Below are 21686 nucleotides of genomic sequence, written 5' to 3'. Positions count from 1 at the left end.
CCGATCCCTTCTGATGACCCGAGACTGTGGTAAGGGCAGACCCAGGCACACGCCAAACCTTCCCACAGGGAGCACCTGAGGCAGGGGCATGTCACCACCGGGGCACCCACCAATCTGCCCACCTTGTTCCCCAGGGTGGACCTGCTCACCCTCTCAAGGGTTGCCTCAGAGAAAGGGAGGGCTTGATTCTCAAAGCATTGGGGGAGTGGGGATGGGCTGGTAACTCATGCCTGTCTCCTCAGCAAAGGGGGAGGCCTAGACAGGAAGATGGCCAGAGACCATGAGCTCAAGACCAGGTTGAACACCATAGCAAGCCCCCACCACAACCCCAAGCAAAACCCAGAAAACCGTGGGTGAGGGCAGGTCTCCCTGGGAGGATACCCTCTGGCCAAGAGTGCAGGACCAGGCAGGAAGACCAGAATTTCGACCAAATGGAAAGCCTGTGTTCACAGCAGTTTTGTAGGCCCAGGCTAAGAGGATGGCCCAAGTTGGGCAGTTTGAGAGCAGCCTGGATAACTTAGTGAGGAATGAAAAGAAAAGAAAGAAAAGAAAGAAAGAAAGAAAGAAAGAAAGAAAGAAAGAAAGAAAGAAAGAAAGAAAAGAAAGAAAGAAATAAATTTTAAGTCCACAAAGAAATCCTTTTGCCTGAAAACCTTCTGCCCTCAGTCCTTTCCCCTTTGCCCCACCCACATATGAGTGTCTCCCAAGCTCGGCACCTTACAGCCCCAACCACCCCAATGGCTGCCACCAATTTTGTGTGGGAGTTCCAGAGACTTCCTGACTGGGTTCCTGCTGACTCTCCTCTTCGAGGTTAGAAATGTGCCCCAGGCAGGGTGGACCTCTGATTAGGCAACAAGGATCTTATGCCAAGAAAGACCAGGGACACATCCCTCACCTGGGTACATTTCTTACCCTCAAGTCCCATTTTTTCTGGCTCTAAAGCCAGTTGCCCTTTGAACACACCATACGCAGTTGAGAATCTGCAAGATTCTGATAATTTTGGAGAAAGAGTCTGGCTCTGTGGTCCAGGCTGGAGCCTGGGGACATGACCGTCATTCACCACCAGCCTCAAAATCGTGGGTTCTGGTGATCCTTCTACCTCAGCCTCTGTAGTGGCTGGGTGATGGGCACCACTCCCCAGACTCACGCTTTGGATGGGTGCAGAGGTGGGGTCTCCCTGCGAGGCCCAGGCTGCCTTGAGCTCATGGGCTACCGTCATTCTCCTGTTTCGGTCTCCCAGATCAGTGGGATTCCAGGCAGGGTCCATGGCATCCAGCCTTCACATTCATCTTTGAAGAAAGATCGAGGCTGGGCTTGGGGGCTAAGCCTCATCATCCTAGCACTTTGGAAAGCTGAGGACAGCAACCAGGCAACTCGGCAAGACCTCATCTTTACCCTACATCACAAATTAGCCGGGTGTAGTGGCGTTCACCTGTCGTTCTGGCTCCTCGGAAGGACAGCGGGGAAGGATCACCAGATCCCTGTGGGCAGAGGCTGCAGTTGCTGGGAGTGAGCCAAGGCCTCCAGCCTGGGATACGGAGTGAGACTCTGACTCAAAAAAATGAAAGAAAACAAGAGCGTCCATTTTGGTATAGAGTTGGCATCATCATGAACAGACAGAGATCATTCAGGAAGGAGGCCGCATCCATGGTCGTAGAATTCCCAAAAGATGGTGGATCAGCAATGGACCTGTGGTTTTGGGAGGCCAAATTGGGGTACCACTGTAGCCCGGGAGTTTGAAAAAATCCTGGGTCACATAGCAAGACCTCATCACTCACCAGAATGCAAACACTCGAATCACGCATGGTGGTGCCTGCAATCCCAGTTACAGGGCATGCAGTGGCCTCCATCCCAGGGATTGTTGCCTGGTGATATTTTATCCATTTTGCCACTCTATGTCTTTTCAGTGGTGCATTTAGTACATTCACATTTAGGTTAATTATTGAAATTAGAGAGTTGATCCCTATCATAAGGTTCTTACAGAGTTGTTGTTCCTGTATGTTTGTTCTCTTTTTTTTGGTTTTGGAGTTGGTTCATGTGTGTTGTTAATCTTTTACCTGTACTCTTATGAAGAACGTTGTTGTTCATTTTACCTTTTCTTCTGTGTTCAGGACTTTCTTAAGTGTTACTTGTAGGGGTGGTCTGGTGGCAGCGTAGATTCTTATGGATTGGATATCTGGGAAAGATTTCAATTCTCTCTCACTGATGTAGTTTAGCTTGGCTGGGTGGGTTATTCTTGGTTGAAACTGTTTATCTTTTAGAACTTTGAAGTTAGGACTCCAAGCTCTCCTAGCCTGGAGGGTTTCTGTAGATAAATCTCCTGCTATTTTAATTGAAATCCCCAGCTATGATAGTGTTAGAGTTGATATCTTTAGGTAGGTAGGTAGTCTGACCATTTTCACTTGCTGGTAGGTAGTCTGACCATTTTCCCTTGCTGCCTTTAGGATTTTTTCTTTCATAGCTACTTTATTTAGGTAAATTATTATGTGTCTGGGAGTTGGTCTTCTTTTTTGTTGTCTTGCAGGTGTTCTCTGAATCTCTTGTGTTTGAAATTTTGGATCACTGATGAGATGGGGGAAGTTTTCTTGAATGATTTTATGAAATGTTTGTTCCAGTGTGGCCTCTGATTCTCTCTCTGCCTCAGGAAGGCCAATTACTCCTAGATTGGGTCTCTTGAAGTAATAATTCATTTCTTGAATGCTTTGTTCTGTCTTTTTAAGCTTCTTTTTTATGTTTTTGATAGTTTGGGTTAGTTCTGTTTTTCGGTCTTCAGGTTTGGAGATTCTTTCTTCTGCTTGGTTAATTCTGCTTTCCATGCTCATTAGTTTGTTATTTATTTGCGTCACAGTATTCTTTACTGCTGTTATCTCTGTTATCAGTTCCTCCTATTTTCCTCTTGCCTCTCCTCAATTTTTTAATTCTCTTTATTAATGTCTTGATGTCTGGGTTTGTTGCATGTGACCAGTCATTCCAGGGGCTCTTCATTGTTTGTGTTCCAAAGTCTGTTTTCTCAGTGTCTGACCTCCCAAGGGTCTGTGTGAGCCCTATATTCTTCTTTTGGTTTTTCTTCATTTGTGCAGATTTTTCCTCCCTACTTTTTCCTTCCCTCCACTTCCCTGTCTTCTTTAATTCTGTTATTTAGGGGTTGAGGGGTTGCTTTTGCCACTGTTTGTTAAATCTCCTATTCTTCCTAATGTATTTTCTCTTGCTTCATTCAGTTCTGGAGTTGGACTGTAGCTTGCAGAAAGGCTTTTTTGAGTTTTGAGATTTCATTAAGTGGGGAGCTGTGATTCAATATCTCTCTGCAGATCCCGGTATCCACCAATATGTGTATGTATAGTCTGAAACCCACTTCCCACTGTCTTGGTATCTGTCCATGCGGGGGGGTGGTTGTAGGTTTACTCCCTTAAAGCAATATGAAGTTAACAGAGGGAAGAGAATGGAGCAGGCAGTGTGGGGAAGAGGTGGGTGGAGAGAGAGAGGAGTGAGGGGAAAACAGATGAGTGTACCAACTGGTAAGTGAAAAGAGACACGAACACTGAAAAACAATAAAAATAAAATAATAACCATGACTAAAAACTAATCAACAACCATATAAAACCTAAAACATACAATGATGCTAACATACAAGCTAACCAACTTCCTTATTGGTGTGCTATTCTTCTATAAAAAGATGGGGTTTACAGAGAAATAGGAAAAAATAAAATAATAATAATAATAAGAAGAAGAAGAAGAAGAAGAAGAAGAAAAGGAATAGATTAAAGTCAGTAAAGTAACAGAACCAAGGAAGCACACTCTGAGACTTTTCCTTTAAGTCCAATGTCCTTTCAGCTCTGATTTCATATTGTCTTTGCCAGCTGGTAGAATTGTTCACAGTTAGGGTCAGTTGCCCCTGTCCTGCTGTGAAGAACAGTTCAGATATGGGCTCCCTGCCCAGTCTATTACTGAGATCTGGCCTCGTCTATTTATCAAGGGGAAAAAGCATCTGTCATTCCTATTTTGATGCTGTTACCCTGGCTCCCCAGGATGTGGTGGTATCTCATTGCTCCAGCTGCTGAAGTCTTCAGTTCGGAGTTCCCTCAGGAAGTGGGGGAGCTGGCGATGGTATCTGTGGTGGCCACCTCCCTGTACATGGGGGGAGCTCCACAATCCTGGCTCCATGTGAGGGGTGTGGCTTGGCAGTGGCAGCTGCAGCCATGGCAGCAGAGATCTCAGTAGATCCTGCTTGCGGGTGCTTCATGGTCTGAAGTCGTGGGTCACCTCAGGCTTGGGTGGGCAATGACTGCAGTGGCAGCATCTGTGGCTGCAGCAGCAGCCCACACCTTAGTGATTTTGAGCAGTGTCAGCCATGGCAGCTGAGCTCCCTGTGAAGAGCAGCCTGCCGAAAATGGGAGCTGCAGCCCATGGGAAAGAGCTAGGGTCTTTATGAGTGTTCTTTTCCTTGGAGGGTTGCAAGGACTATGCTGCCCCATCGCCATCTTGCCGGAAGTCCTCAATAATTTTCTATAGAATCATGGAGATGTGTCTTTTTATTTAATTTGTAAAAATGAATACATGACATTTTCATTGGTTCTATTAATGTGATTAATTATATTAATGAATTTCCAAATGCCGAATCTTACTTGGGTTTGTGGTGTACAGTGCAGTAGACCATAATATAATGCTCAGTCCTCTAACACAATAGTTTAGCATATTTAACATTTTTTCAATTATATTCATATATTGGATATATCTGAAGTATTCTACCTGACTCAATTCAGTCAAAATTGTCATGTTACCCTTATGTAACCTTCCTGGAAAGCTATTGGGAAGATTACCTACTTTGAAACCATTGTCTAGTTCACGTAACATTAGTTTATCAATTAGTTTGTTAGTAGAATTTCTCTCTAGAGCATATGAACTTGGTGCTTTGTTATGTGTGAAAGGAATCTTTTATAAATATCAGTTTTTTTAATATAAATATTGTTCAGGTCAGGATATCTGTCTTTATGGGATAAATTGATAAAACATATGTTTCTGGAATATATATGCCTACATGAGCCTGTTAATTTTCATTGAATTGCACAATATTGTTTCTATTTATTTTTTATGTCAATACATGGCTTCAAGTTCCTATTTGCACTGTAACCTGCTGGCACATCCTTCTGAAGTTGTTTGTATGAACCCATTTCTCTATTCATAATTAATAATAGTCTGGTTCAGGAATTGGAGGAATAACAAAAAATTAGATCTTCAGTAGAGGGACTTCTCAGGGATGCACAGACACCGGTAAGACACATGTGATTTGCTGTCAGTCCTGCTTGTCTCAGACCTCAGCATTTCCTGCTCACTCTAGGTGAGCCCCTTTTTACCCTTAGCGATTTGGAAAAGAAGAACTTCTCCCAGAAATCCTTTGTTGTGTATTAATTATGAGGAGATTGTTTTCTTTCATGATCTTAGGATTTTGTATTTAAAAAATCAACATCTTCAGCAATTTTCAGAATTGAACTATTTTGTGATATTTGCTCTGGTTTTAAAATGTTCTGGTGTCTTTACCAGACTCAATACATAGCTTACTATTTAAATTGATTAAGTGAATAATTTTCCCTACTTCCAATTTCCTTTTGACTAATGGTCTTTTTTTAAATATGTTTGACAATTTTGACCTAGAAATGATTTTAATTGATATATTTGCACTCACAGATACTCATTTCCTCTATAAATTGATGATAATTTGACTTCTCATGCAATATTATATCTCCTACTCATGCTCTGTGTCCTCTTCCTTGCCACACTATCATTGCACTGTGTACTTCCTCATGATTAAAATGAGAAGAGAATCTTCTCTTTTAATTCCTGCATGAAGTCACGTGTGCATTCAGTACATTCCATTTGGTCCTGTATGATTTTTAAAAAAAGATTATACTGAAATTATGGCATCTATGTACTATTTGGATCTTTAAATGATTGTAGGTGGTATTTGACTATAAATTAAGCAAATAGATTTAAAAAAGAAATTGTCAAAAAGTCATATTTTGTAAAAGTATAACCATTTTTAAAAACCTGACAAAATCTACCAAAAAATGTGTAGTTTTAGAAAAGCTTAACTGTGTCCAAGGTTGAAACATGGAGTGGTTAAGCACATTGTCAGTTCCTGATTCTGCCTCTTACAAGGAGGGTAATTTGGATGTCATTCATCCTTCCTGTGCCTAAAACCCCTTCACTTGTAAAAAGGGATAACAAGATGTATAGAGTTATGTAAATGTTGTATGTAAAATATAAATAGAGTACTCATAGTGAAGTACTCATAGTACTCACGTATGAGGGGGGATCCCCCAAATCCTGGAATTTATTTATTAAAATTTGTGTATTTATTCTTACATGCTTAAATATCAGTAACCTTCAGTGTACATTTTGTTTGATGCAATACATCTATCAAGATGCTTTTTCCATTGCTGAAAACAGTTTTATGAACTTGTCAATTTTGACACTTTTAGTGCTTGTGTTTTGTATCACTTCTTCCACATCAGCAAAATGTTTCCCTTGAGGACATTTTCAATCAGGGAAACAATAAAAAGTTTCTCAGGGCAAGATTGAGTGAATAGGCAGTGTGGGCTTATTGGTGGGTCTCTCTTACTTGTATTCAGACTTGTTCAGTCTGTTCAGAGTTCATTTTGAGACGTGAACAGCAGCCTGCGGAAGCAATGGCTGCTCAGATCGAGGAAAAATGCCACATCATTGGCAAGCTAAGGTTTCCATTAGTCCATTAGCCATCCTGAAAATAAAAAATAATTGGAAAGCCTATGTTTACCACACCACCCATCAAATCACTAGCTTGAAGATTTTCTGGGGTAACTGACAGTTGATTATAGTTTCATAAATTATGTCTTTCTTCTTCTCCCATTTATTTCTTGTCTTTCTTCCCCACTTTCCTTCCTCTATTCTTCCTCTGTAAGCAAGACAGACAACTCATACTTGAGTATGTGGCAGGAATAATTTAGAGGGACTTTCTCCATATTTTTCCAGGACTCTTAAGTGACAGCCTTGCTTTGGGCTGAATTGTATCTATGCTGAGGTCCTAACCTTGAGGACCTCAGAATGTGACCCTATTGGGAGACAGGACCTTTAGAAAGGTTATTAGGTTAAATGAGACCATTAAGGCAGACCTTACTCAATAGGACTAGCATTTTTATAAGAAGAGAACTTTTAATCCAGGTGTGGTGGTTCCCACCTATAGAACCCAGTTACTTGAGCAGCTGAGGTGGGAGGATATCTTGACCTCAGGAGTTTGAGACCAACCTGGGAAATATAGTAGGATGCCTCTCTCAACAAAAAAGAGAGAAAAGTTTTAGACACAGACAGGCAGAGAGGGAAGATGACATTAAGACTCAGAAAGAAGACAGCTACCTCCAAGCCAAGGAGAAAGGTTTTGGAAGAAACAGCACAGCTGACATCTTGATCTAGGACTTTCAGCCTCCAGAACTATGAAACTGTGTGTTTCTCTTGTTTAAGTCACCCATTCTGTGATATTTACAGCAGGCCAAGCAAATTAACACAATCCTGAATACACTTAAAAGAGGCAAAAAAACAAACAAAAACCAACAACAACAACAAAAAAAACAAAGTAAAACAATGCTTGGGACGTGAGAACCAAGCAAAACCAACTAAAACCTGTATGAAATAGGAAGAGGCCGAACACCTTTCTGATTCTTTGGTGCCCAAATGCATCAAATTCATAAGTGCATGGGATATATACACTCTCAAAGAAAAGTGGCTTTGGGGAAAGAGAATCCCAGGAGGCAGAGGCTACTTTTGCCCTGAGTGCCCTGGGTCCCTGTTTCCTCAGGGATATTCCAAGAAAGTGTTTCTGCACACAGTTCTGGTCCCACCAGTTGGTTCTTTCCCAACTAGGAGCTTTGCTCTTAGTTCCTGGAACACTGGCCTCCACCCTCCACAGCACAGGAGCGTACCTTGCCAAAACTCCTTTTCCCCAGCATTTTGTGCAGGATGAAATCCTCGATTTTGAGTTTCATGTGTAGAGGCAGTCTTTCTACGTGCAGCCTGAGTTCCAGCTGATGGCATGCTGTATTCATCTAATTCAACGGAGACTCCCAGGAGATTCTCTGAGGCTCTGAAAATGGCAAGCGGTAGTTAAAGATGGACACAGAGCAAAGAGGGGTCATTCTAGGAATGCGGAGCACACGTTCTCTCGTCTACATCTCAGGCTGAGGCCCAGCATGATAACTGAGGGGGCTTGGGAGGGCCAGTATTTCAGGTAGCATTGATGCCTCCCTACCCATTGGTGATGGCAGCACCTCTTCCTGTGGGCCTGGTACTTGGGGCATGGGACCATGTCTCTTTACCCAACAGAATGGAAAGTATTTGAATTTAAACACAGTCCAACCAGCAAAAGACCAAATGCACAAACTACATGAGCACTGTTAATGCTGCCAAATCGTGGACAACTAGGGTTTTTTGCCAAATTTGAAGAAACATGAGTCTCAATTATCTGCCTGGCTCACAGGCACAGTGGAGTCCATTTCTATGAACTACAGAGCAAGGGAGAGAATACAAAATCTTGCAGATTGTCAGAGATCCAAACTGCACCATTCATCAGAGATTTCAAGAGAAGACCTTGTCGGTCATCGTCGAGACAGGGTCTGATGCTTGGGGATCTTTCCTGCATTGAACTCAAATTGTTCTCTTCAGTGTTTAAGTTGGAGTTTTTTCTCAATGCCAGAGAAGGTGCAGAAAAACCATTTCAGAATGCCCCTGCCCATAATGTTACCTTTATTTTTTTAATCTCGAGTTATCTTTTATGGTCTCTCTTATGTCAAAAGACAATAAGTATTTTTTAAAGTCTGCTGAAACTATTCTGATCCCAGGACCATGGAGTCATGTCCTCTTGTGAACTACCTTAAATAGGAGGCTGGATGGATCCCCATAAATGTTAATGGCACGAAGCTCTGTTTGTCTCCTCTTTCTTACCCTTAATTTTTTTTTAATTTTCAAAGGTGCAGAATAAGAATGTCTTCTGTGGTATTCCCATCATCAAGCTTTAAGATACATTTATTTCTGTAAAACAACTCAACACTGAAGTGAAATAACCGTCTATTGGTCTAAGGAGACACCTGCAGTTTGCTCCAGTTTTATCCCACTTTCTTTTCCCAACCTGCCATTCCCTTACAAAGGTATTCTGATGAGGCATATGGGGGGACCTCCAAAAATCCAGAATTATCTTTTGGAGGATCAACTTCCTGTAGTACACTTGGAATATGTTCCACAGGATTAAATATTCAACCAAAGTTTTTATCTGTAAGCTTTAAGAAGGTTACCCAAACATAAAGGAAAGACATTTGATGACATTCAGCACATCAAGGGTAAAGTGATGATGGTGCTGATGGCCATTCCAGAAAAAGGTTCTAAAATGCCTTGACAGGTAGGCAAAATTTGTGGAAGAGATGCCCTGAGTTGTGACAAACAGGTGACTGTTTCTTCCACCATGACAACTCACCTGCCCATATCACACTGAGTGTTCTGCAGTTTTTGACCAAAATGACATGACCTCCCATGTCCCAGGCTCCATATTCATCTGATCTTCCCTGAGCAACTTTTTTGGCTTCCCTGGATGAAAAAATTCCTTAATGCAAAATGTTTGGCTGATGTGGAAGGGGTGAAACAAAAAACAGCAGAAGAACTAAAAGGCATCAAAATAGACAAGTTCAAAAATTGTTTTGAGCAGTGGGGAAAGTGTCTCAATAGATGTATTGCATTAAACAGGGAGAACTTTGAAGGTGATTGTAAGAATAAATACACAAGTTTTTTACAAATAAATTCCAGGATTTTGGGGTCTCCCCTCATATTTTGATTTCTTTTCTAAAAAGTAGTAGGAGTCTCTTAGTTGTTGGCTAAATCCGTAATTCTTAAATAGAAAAAGATTGCCTATCTGACAAGGTTAGCTAAGAAACTCAGTCCAGAGGACTCAGGTTAAGGTCAATCGAGATGAATAACTGATGTTGATTTGACTTTGGACAGCTACCTATTTTTCCTGATGTTGATAAGTATGGCGGCTATCTTTCACTTTTGAAGGGACATAAGTGACCAATTTTAATGGGACCTTCTCTGAAGATCTGTTCAGTATCTTTTAAGCAGTGAGACTAGATGACAGAGAGTCAGACTACCCATCTAGCCACCACTGAGGGGACTGAAGCCACTGAAGTTTCCTTGGTGACCACCAACACTCGTCTTTCTCTGAACATTCTTTCTGACCCCACATTCCAGAAGTCTACTGCATTTTGTGCATCAGAAGAACTGACTCACCTCCTTCACACTTCCTGGACTGACTGGATTCTCCTGTGTTGTCTGCATAATCCTGTCACAAGGAAGAGCAGATGGCCCATGGATGGGAAAATGGCTGACATGGGTGAAACCATGTCTCCAAGAGGGTTTGTTCTTTGATATGGCAAATCAGCCAATGCCAAGGTAGTAAATGGCAAAACAAAAGGTGTCCTCGACTCAGTGTTCTGAGGGGATTCTGGGGATGATTCTAGAAAAATAAATCTTTCCCCCAGACTGTAAATTACATAGTCTGAATATACAAGTTTCAACAATTAGGTTCACTAACCATCCTAGAATCACTGTTGAATATCACGACACTCACCTTCGAAGTCCTCCTCTTGGGAAGCCATGGACCATGCCAGCACCTATTCCACCCATCAAAGCAATTTTGCAACTCTTTTTCTGGAAAGGCCATCAGAGCCATCATCATTATTTGTTGAGGTCTAATAATGAAGTTTGCAAACTTCCCACCATGCACTTACATTGGCAGCACTGCTGAAATAGCTATATTGAAATACCTTCCCTACTCACCTGATCTGGCCCCCAGTGACTTTTTACTTTACCCAAACATAAAGGAAAGACATTGGATGACATTAAGCACATCAAGGGTAAAATGATGATGGTGTTGATGGCCATTCCAGAAAAAGAGTTCTAAAATTGTCTTGACAGGTAGACAAGTTTCTGGCATTGGAAGCTTCCCAAGGGGAGAACCTCAAAGGCGATCATAGTGATATTCAGCAATGAGGTATGGAGCACTTTTTCCTTTCTTTTTCCTCCTTTTTGAGTTAGAGTCTCACTCGGTCACTCAGATTGGAGTGCAGTGGCACACCAACCACCACCACAGCCTCAACCTGCTGGGCTCAGGAAATCCTTCTGCTTCAGCCATTCAGGTAGCTGGAACTACAAGCAATGGTTTTGGGACAGACCTTCAGTGGAATTTATCTGTGCAGGACCAAGTGACAGCCAATTTGGTGTGCTGGGCTTGCTCCTTGACGAGGTGATAGGAGTCTTACAAACTGGTGGATGGGAGAGGGGCTGAGGCATTGCACAGCTACACCTACCAGAATCAGAAAAGGACAGCCCAGAACCCACTGAGGAAGTGGCAGGCCAGGTCAGAGTGGGGTTTTGGCAGAGGGACCTATCAGAGGGGAAATACTACCTCCTTTCCTCCCCAGAGTCATGGTACAGCAGAAAATTACAGGCCAGGAGCCTTGACCTTAAACCTGAACTGTTGTGCACTTTTCTGTGTTGTCAGGATGAGGGTGTGGTGGAGTGGAAGGAAAGGCATGGAGTGGCCACTGCATGCGTGACCCTGAGCTCAACTGAGCTGGGTGTGGACAGTGTCCTGCTATATCCTCTCTCTATGTCCTTCCTTCTGCCCTCTGGGAGGCTGCCTTGAGCCACATGGGGGCTCTCAGCAGAGCCACACTCACCTTTCACTGGACTCACCATCACACTGGAGCCCTTACTTCACCAGTCCCCAGCACGGGGTTCAGCAGTGCTCACAGAAGGTGGGCTCTTGTAATTATAGACTTTGAATTGGTGCGGCATGTTGATTTTGAATCTCTTCTTGTGGAACTGAAAGAGAGGTGGAAGGTGAGACCCTGAGCGTGTCCCCAGGGCCCCCATGTTCAAAGTACTCACAGATCTCTTAGCCTAACTAGCGGGGACTGAAAGGAAAACTCCATATCTGCATCATCTGTTACGTACATGACATTTCATGGGATCCTCAAATACCCCACTTGAAGTACCTTCTGTTACTATCATCATTTGACAGATGAGGAGATTAAGCACAGAGAGGGCAATAAAAATAACTAGGTCACACAGTTATGAAGCTGGACATCTACCATGTATACTTCAAACCATCATTTTCATGTGTCAAGGCCAACAGCCCTGAGCAACACTAGGAAGGGCAAGTCTGCCATCTGCACAGGGCAAGCGCCCTGCAGATGGCTAAAGTCCAAAGCATGTGCAAAGACAGGAATAGCTCAGAAAGGAGGCATGAGGGTTATTCATGTAAATGAGAGCTAAGGACCAGGCATGGTGGCTCACACCTGGAATTTCAGTGTTTTGGAAGACCAAGGCAGGATCATTGGTTGAGGCCAGGAGTTTGAGACTAGCCTGAACAAAATAGTGAGACTGCATCTCTTAAAAAAAAAAAAATATATATATATGCTGGGTATGGTGGTGCCTGTCTGTAGTCCCAGCTACTTGGAGACTGAGGCTGGAGCGTTACTTGAGCCCAGGAGTTCAAGATCGCTGTGAGCCATGATCACACACACCACTGCCTGGGTGACAGAGTGAGATCTTGTCTCAGAAAAAGAAAATAGGCTGGGCACAGTAGCTCAGCCTGCAATCCCAGCACTTTGAAAGGCTGAAATCAGGGGTTCAAGACCAGCCTGGGCAAATAGGTGAGACCTTATCTCTACAATAAATCACAAAAACTAGCTAGGCATGGTGGTGTGCATCTGTAGTTCCCACTACTTGGAAGATTGAGGTGGTAGGATCGCCTAAGCCCAGCAGATCGAGGCTGTGGTGGCTATGAGCATGCTGCTGCATTCCAGCCCTGGAGACAGGAGAGAGACTCCAAGTCAAAAAATAAAAAAAAAATTAAAGAAAATTAAATATATGAGAACTAAGGCAACATTGATCCAATTTAAAGAAACAAAACTTCCCTTTCCGTTTTAATATAAATATTTCCTTTTATCTTTCAGTTCAGAACTAGTGCTTTAACCTTTTGAAGATGTCCAAAAAAAGCTTCCTCTAGAGGGAACATCACTATGGGTTGGTAAGTATGAGAGCCTCATGTGAGAAGTGTTTTCATACCTATTAATCATAAACCAAGGTGGCAAGAGGCAGGTTAACAGTTCTGCCAGATGCAGTTAACCAACATGTGGCAGGCATCATCTACTAAATATGTGACATCTCATGCAATCCTCAAATATCCCACTTGAAGTAGCTTCTGTTACTACCCTCATTTGATAGATGAGGAGATTAAGCAAAGATTGGGCAAGAAATGTGCCTAGATCACACAGCCATGGAGTTAGATATCTATGAGTTTGGCAGTCAGAAATACAGCCCATTCATACTCCTTTCTGTCTCAAAACAAATGTAAAGGCTTGAGGGGATGGGGAGAGGCAGGTGGGGAGAGGGATGTTAGTGGTAGACATATTGTAGGATTTTAAAAAATTTTCCAGAGTGTAAATCATACCAATTACACAAACAATCACAAAACACTTGGATAATTGGAATCACAGTAAGAGTAACAGCATTCCTGTGCATGATAAAATGTTTTGTTTTCTTGAGGCTTACTGTTTCTGCAGAAGTTTCCAATTAAACATCTTTGGGGGGAAGATGCACAGGACAACAGTCCTGCCCACTAATGTAGTGATAGACCTAAACTTCCTGCCAGGAACCCTGATAAGCACTGATTCATTATTTTCATTTTTTATTTTTTTGAGACAGAGTCTCACTTTGTCACCCAGGCTGGGGTGGAGTGGTATGATCAAGGCTTACTGCAGCCTTGGACTCCTGGGTTCATGTGATCCTCCTGCCAAGTATCTGGGACTACAGGAATACTACACCACACTTGGCTTATTTTTGTATTTTTTTTTGTAGAGATGGGGATATGCTGTGTTGCCCAGGCAGGTCTTGAACTCCTGGGTTCAAGCAATCCTTCTGTCTCAGTCTCCCAAACTGCTGAAATGACAGGGGTGAGTCACTGTGCCCCTTTTAGCATTGACTCTTTAGAATGGCTGTTTAGGATTATTTAAAAGTTACTCTGCCCCTACTCTCACTAGTTTCAATTGCTCCAAAAATAATTTTCAGAACCCATTTCATATACCACAGTGTTAAATATGAATAATTAATAGGCCAAAGTCCAGACTGGAAGCCCTATTAATCCAGGCCCAGATGGTTCCAGATTTGGCTGATGATGATGTCACTTATGTATTTTCCAAGATAAAAACCAGTCATATGGCACTAGCTGACCTATGAGAGTTGGTGCATTAGAACTGAAATGTAAATTACACACTGGACTTGGAAGACTTTGGATGAAAAAATTATCTAGTTCATTTGTTTATATTGACTGCATGTCAAAATGATGATATTTGGACAGATTGAGTGAAATAAAATATATTATTAAAATTAATTTCGCTTACTGCTTTTTTTCTTTATTTAATGTGATTACTTGAAAGCTTAAAATTACACATGTGATTCTCTTTCCATTTCTATTGGAAAATACTGCTCCAGGTTCAGGGGGAGAAAAGGACCCTAAAGATGATGTCAGCTTGGAACAACAGACACTGGGGACTGCTGAAGGAAAAAGGAGTGAGAGGAAGCAAGGGCTGGAAAGCCACCCATTGGGTACCATGCTCACCACGTGGGTGACAGGCTCAGTAGAAGTCCAACCCTCACCATCACACGATATACTCACAGAACAAATCTGCACGTGTGCACCTTGAATCTAAAATAAAAATGTTCAAAAACCAAAAAAATGATGTTTTCTGAGTGGCAAGAAATCAAAATATCCCTGAGGAAATGTTGCCCACACAGACATGCATTCATCTAGCTAACAGTTTCTGAATACCTTTCACTGTCCTGGAGACTTTGGTAGCCACTGAGATAAACAGTGTTGATGAGAATTTGTGATTTTTCTAGAAAAAATGAAGGCATTGAGTCAAGGGAGAAGTCTGGGAGAAGTCTGACTCAGACAAGCAAAAATTTTAATCCCAGTTCTGCCTCTTGTAGGTGATTAATAATAGGCAAACACTTTAACCCCTTTGCGGGCTCAGTGGATTCACTTGTTAACATGAAATCATCCCTTTCTGGCTCTAAATTTTGCTCAGTACCTGTTCCTCTGCTATAGACAGTCAAACACCTGGGCAGGTTGACTCCATCAAACTCAAATGAACTTTCAGCTCTGCTTGATAGTCCAACTGCCTTTCACATATCACTTTCATTTCTCATCTCTAAGCTATTTCACAGATTTTCCTTTTCCTCAAAGCTGCTTATTGCCTTCTCTTCTTCTTTCCTCCAACTCTCAGCCTCCAATGAGGACCCAAGTCATTGAAGGGGTCCCTCTGTCTGTCCACCACCCACTCGGCAAACTCACTCTCATCAACAACCATTGCTCTCTATCCCCTTCCTGCTAACATTGTTGACCCTCCAGAGACCAACTTCCCCATAAGTTTGGGGCCACTTCCTATCTTGCCAACACACTCAAATGCTTGGTCCATCTCCAGCTCCTTTCATCTTTCTCTGGCCCTGGGAGTACTTCCTATCCCTTGTGGTCTCATGTTCCCCAGTCAATGTTCAGCATTCACAGTCTCCTTCATGGTCAATCTTCTGGATAACATTAATGCACAGGTTACTTACACATCATCATCATCATCACCCTTAATGTTGGCCCACCAGGATAATACTTCCATGTTTCTGATCAAGGGTTTCAAATATTTCTCCACATCTCAACTGCATGGAACACAACCAACCTCTTCTTCTGGCTTCTGGAAATGTATACACTCTGTGTGTTTGAGGGGCTCTCTCTGAACCTGTGATCTTGACATCTACTTCTATCACATCCTCTGCCTAACATCTAATTCTAGGTTCCTTGACAGTCAGTCTTGAACCTTCTTCTCTCTCTACTCCCCCTCTAGGGAACTCTCATTGCCAACTTTAAATCCCACCTATATGACAGTCACCCTCAAATTTACAGAGTTGATCCCTTGTCCCATGTGAATTCCAAGCTCATGTAACATTGTTTGTGTGATGTCTGCACCTGGACGCCCACAGGCACATCAGCCTGACGTATCCAAGGTGGAAAGCACACTCATCATCCCAGATTGTGCCTTCTGTACTGCTCTATTCTGTCGCAGTTCTGTTGCCTACCACACTGCTCAGCCTCAGGCAGAGGTCAGACCTCACACACCTTCCTTCTCTCCCTCCCTTTCACTCTCCACGTCTAGCCCAGTGGCAAACCCATTCGTTTCTAACATCAAAATAACCAAGAATCTGCTTCCTTTGCTTCAGCCACGTGGTGACCACACTGGTGCACACCACGACCTACTTCCCTTGTGGAGCACTTTCTATCCTCTAGGGTTTGACCTTCACCCTCAACACACAATTTCCCTGACAGCATCACAAAGTGGGCTTTCTACTACAAACTGCATCAAATCCAGGCACTTTTCCAGAGTCCAGAGAAGCACACCATGAACTAGGTCTTACCACATTCTCTAGCTCTGTGCTCCAGTCTCTCTGGCCCCTGAAGCTCCAGTCATACTGGTCTCATCTCAGATCCCAGAACACTCTGGACTCTCCCTGGCACAGTCTTCCAGAGGGTGTAACACCTTCTTTCTCCTGCTGCTCACAGAAAGGGCTCCTTTCACCCTCCACCTCAGGTAAGTGTTCCCTCCTTTGGGGAGATCCCTGACCACTTGGTCTAAGTAGGTCACTTGGTTATTCTCCATCCTTGCACCACATTTGCATCCTTACAACAATTAATATCAAACTATGCATAACTATTGATAATCTATTTCTCCAACTTTGTAGTACAGACCAGGAGGGCAGGTTAATGTCTGTGCTGTGCTGTACATTGCAATAGTATTGTTTCCTTCATGCATAATATACTCGATAAATATTCGTGGAATGCAGAAGAACATAATAGAGGCTAGAGACGGTGGTTCAGCCAATAAACCCAGCACATTGGGAAGTTGAGGCTAGAGGATTTCCTGAGCTCAGGGGTTTGAGACCAGCCTGGGCAACTTGGTGAGACCTTATCTCTACAATAAATCACAAAAATTAGCTGGGCATGTTGTCATGCATCTGTAGTTCCAGCTACTTAGAAGACTGAAGCGGAAGGATCACCTAAGCCCAGCAGGTCGAGGCTGTGATGGCCATAAGCATGCCGCTGCACTCCAGCCTGGGCAACAAGAGAAAGAGTCTAACTCAAAAATAAAAAAAGAGAAAAGAATGGAAGAAAGAAGTAAAAGTATTTCATCATGTCAGGGAAACAAATTTTCCAGTCCAGGTTTCCCTGTCTATTAGGTAAGATCTAACTTATCTTCAGATGACACCTCAAAGTTCTTTCTGAAGGAAATATTTGCTTCTCAACATAAAATTCATACCTCTGTTACCATCTCTTACTAGCCTTATAAATATATGTCTCTGTATTTATGGTCATTTGCCTTTATTTATTTTTTGCTGTCACTTCTAGCTGTAGAAGGCACAAGCATTGCTCTTGTATAATTAATCAAAGTTATGCTTTCTGGCCACATTCTATTGTATTTTTCTGGAAAATATATACATAGTATCTAAAAATTCTTATCATGCCTTTCTTATGCATCTCTAGTTTTGGTAACTTGGTTTCCAAATTACTATTGAAGAGGAAAGAGTTTTAGGGAGATTGATGCTTATTGATAAACCTGTGGACTCAAGTTCCAGCATGATTAACAAGAACTAGTGGACTGTCAAATATAATCTCAGGAGAAAAAGTGCCAGATGCAGAGAGGAATCCAAAATGTACCATGGTTTCTCTGCTATCGATAGTAGATTCTGTACACTTTGCTATAACTTCATCAGTAGACTTCTTATGAATCGCTGCACTACATTCAGAAAAGAAATAGTCACAGGTTAAGATTTGCAGAACTTAAGGAACAACTTAATAAAAACAATGATGACAGTTCAATAGAAATCCTTCCTATTTATATTGGCACTAGTAACCCTGCTTGTTTAGATCCCTGGAATAAAACACATCCTGATTCATTTGGATGTTTGCATCAATATCAGCACCAAAAACATTTAAAGAGGTGAATGAGATGTTAGCTTCCTGGTCACAGAGCGTTTTCTGATAAGTAGCACTGGTGTATCATTTGTCAAGAACATCATCATCATGTTTTTGAGTTTAAGCTACTTTGTTAAAAGTTTGGCAATGAATTAAATAAATGAGAAGTTGTTAATATCTTTTTCACTATTGTACTTTCAAAGCAAATATATAAAGATTAAAATGCATGACAAAAAATGCATCACACGGTCCTAGCAGAAAATTTCCCTATTCTATACTTAAAAATTCATCATCTTTGGGGCTGGACACAGCGGTTCATATTTGTAATCCCAACACTTAGGGAAATTAATGTATGAGAATCTCTTGAGGCCAGGAGTTTGAGACCAGCCTGAGGACCATATAGTGATCCCATCTCTCCAGAAAAATAAAAGTTCACTAAGCTCATGATAGATGAACAAATACATTTGTGGCAAATTTTATTTTTTCTTTCTGAGTATCTGAGAATATTTGCAACCAACAATGTCTCAAGCTCAAGACCGACTCCTGTGTAGCATTCATTATTTGGAATAAAGGAGGTTCAAGTAACCAGATGAAGGCAAATTGATGAAAATTCACCAAGTCTATTTGACCTTTAGGTACCCTGATTACATGGGAGCTGTGTATTAGCATATTCTGCACTAGCCTAAAGGAAAGAGCATCCCTTAATAGGAGAGGATGCCAAGAACAAGAAAGAGGAGTCATTTCAAGCTTCCACTCTGTCATAGCCTTGGCTAAGTGGCTAGTGGGGCTTAAACTGATCTCTGCTTGATGGTTGTTAAGATATTCGAGAGCCTCATAAACATTTAAAACAAGAGATACAATGGCCAAGAGCCACCTGTTGCAGACAGTAGCACCAGTACAGATGGGCTGTTCGATGGGAAGTTTTGACTATAAAACCGGAAAACCATACTTATGATAAAGATGACTTCCTCGTCTATTCCTCCCAGCTTTCCCAACAGCCTCCCATTTAGGCAGAAGCTATAAGTCCTCTGGGCCTTTTTCCTGTTGGACCTGGTTTTATTTTTCTATAGAAGCCACATTATGAACATATTTATTGACTCACACCCTTTAGCCTTTCTCGGTGTAGCTGAGGCCCCAGGCAACTTGTAGGTAGTACTCACTCTAGCACACTCCCCCACATGGAAACACATCAAGAAGAGGCAACACAGCAGAGAACCTGAAGCTTGGAGTAACTGCCAAGTTACTGTACTAGACAAACTCGTGGCAGACAGAGTAAAATGTGAGCTGTGGGAAGAAGGTGGCAGTGAACTCATGGCACTTAACATGGTGGACTTTGGCCTGCTTGATGCCCCCCCCGTGGTGATGCAGAGCAAATAAGTCATCAGCTTCAAGTTCACTCATGCCCTTTGTGTCTACAGGAAGGGAATGAGAGACAAAGTGAGGTTGTGTAATACAATTATTCAGCCTGGAGTGAGGGGGGAGGCAGATGGGCATGGAACAGAGGGGGAAAACATTGAGAGCCCACACCTATAACATTTCAGGTGCTTATTAGTGTGGACACCATACCAAGCTTCTTTCATTAATTCTATGATACTGTAGAAAATGATGAAGTTGAACTGCTGGCTCAATCCTTCATTACTCTTCAGTCTGAGCTCTCTTTTTTTCCCAGGTTTTTAAAATTAAAGATAAGAACTTTCAGCCGGGCTTGGTGACTCAGCCTGTAATCCCGCGCCTTTGGGAGGCTGAGGTGAGTGGATTGCCTGAGCCCGCGGGTTCGAGACCCGCCTGGGCAGTGAGACCTCATCTCTACAATAAATTAAAAAATCAGCCAGGCGTGGTAGCGCACGCCTGTAGTTCCGGCTACTTGGAAGGCTGAGGCAGAAGGATCGCGGAAGCCCAGGAGGCGATGCTGCGGTGGCCGGAGGTGGCCACTGCACTCCAGTCTGGGCAACCGAGTGAGACTCCAACTCAAAAAAAAAAAAAGAACTTTCAAGGTATTTATCAACCTCTCCCTATCACTGTCAATGTTGATGAGTCACCCAGAAAGGGCAGGAAAGGGCACAGGTTTTTTTTGTGTGTGTTGAATTCTAAAGAGTTTTGTGGTTACAGACAACAATTTGGGAATGGCATTTCTGAGGTGCCAGGAGACCCTGCAGTCAATTGTTTGTGGACGGGCTATGGTAGACTGAAATGGAACTGACCAGACTTTTGTGTAAGGACAAAAGAACTCTAGAAAGTTGTTTGTGTCTTGGTTCTTGACATCCACAGTGATTAGACATGCCAACTATCAACTATACTCACCAATATGGAAAGGGTCAAAAATTAATAGATCAGGGCAAAAATTAATAGATCACTGCACTTTTTTTAGTGTCTAGGAAATCATGTGCATTATCTAGTCATCTACATCAAACCATCAAACCACGTGTATTTAGTTCACTCTGGGTTCATGAATATTGGGGAAGGTTTTACCTGTGCACAATGCCCTATACATGGGTGACATCTTCCCACAAGATTGAAGTACTTTAAGATGGTCAAATTATTAGAATACCCATGATGCCCTGGTTGAAACCCAGGTGCCCCTAAAGCAAAATGGTCAGGCAGTCATGTAAACAGCATGATGAGCACTCTAGCAAGTGAGAGAGGATAACATGGTAAGTAGAGAAATAACCAAAAAAAAAATCATCACTAAAATAAGAATGACATACAAATAAATAAAAATAAAATGATAGTAAATCTCACCACTAAAATTGTAATTTCATAACAACTTAAAGATTCTTGGTTACTAATTCTAGTTTTTATTCTTACAAATACAAAAAAATGAAGTTTAGACTGAAGAAGGGACTCATATCACAATATAAAGAATAAAAAATATTTAAACTAAATTACATCTATTTTGGGTAAGCAGCAGCATAGTCTGACAATGCATTGGAGACAAATACTTCCTTCAAGGTTTCAATTCTCAATAGTGGGCAAAAGAAGAGCTTTGCAGGTGGATATCTCTCCCTCAGGCATCTGGCCATGCATGTCCCAGGACACATCTTAGGGTTCAGGTCTTTTCTACAGTGGTCCACAGGCCTGTTTTGTGGCAACCCTGAACTGCTAGATAAAGAGCATTCCCAAAATTCTCTAAAGAGTTCTGCAGATTGTGCATAATACATTGCCTGATACTTTGAGGCTACATAATTTAGATCTTTTCACTAGGAACTACCCTGGGAATAAATTAGTCTTTTTGAATGAGGGGTTACATTAACAATCACTGAGATAATCATCTTTTTCTACAAGTTCTGGTATAAGTGTGGAGATCTGTTTACAACTTATGATTGGCATAGTAGATCATTTGTTTATAGCATGTGGCTCATTTTTATTTTGATTCAATTGCAATAAAACAAAATAAAGTATAAAAATACTTTAAAATTCAGGTAATAAAAGTGAATTATTCTTGGAATCCTAATTGTATTATAAAAACATATGTATATAACTGTGTATATATACATACTTATATATAGTGTATATATTAGAATATAATACTATAAATGTTTTAAAATGTTGAAAATTGCTAGAAAATGTATGCCTCAGTCTTTTCTGTGATTTT

The 21686-nt window shown here is 41.9% G+C and overlaps 1 pseudogene; it reads right to left on the bottom strand.

The window, feature by feature from the left end:
* Positions 1–21686, bottom strand: part of LOC110595752 — a 70877-nt pseudogene that overhangs the window by 28510 nt on the left and 20681 nt on the right.

The sequence above is a fragment of the Carlito syrichta genome, unplaced genomic scaffold (genome assembly GCF_000164805.1).
Source record: "Carlito syrichta isolate Samal-C Ts95f unplaced genomic scaffold, Tarsius_syrichta-2.0.1 Scaffold303998, whole genome shotgun sequence".
In the NCBI taxonomy this organism is placed as follows: Eukaryota; Metazoa; Chordata; class Mammalia; order Primates; family Tarsiidae; genus Carlito; species Carlito syrichta.
This window is presented reverse-complemented; position numbering and strand designations above follow the sequence as displayed.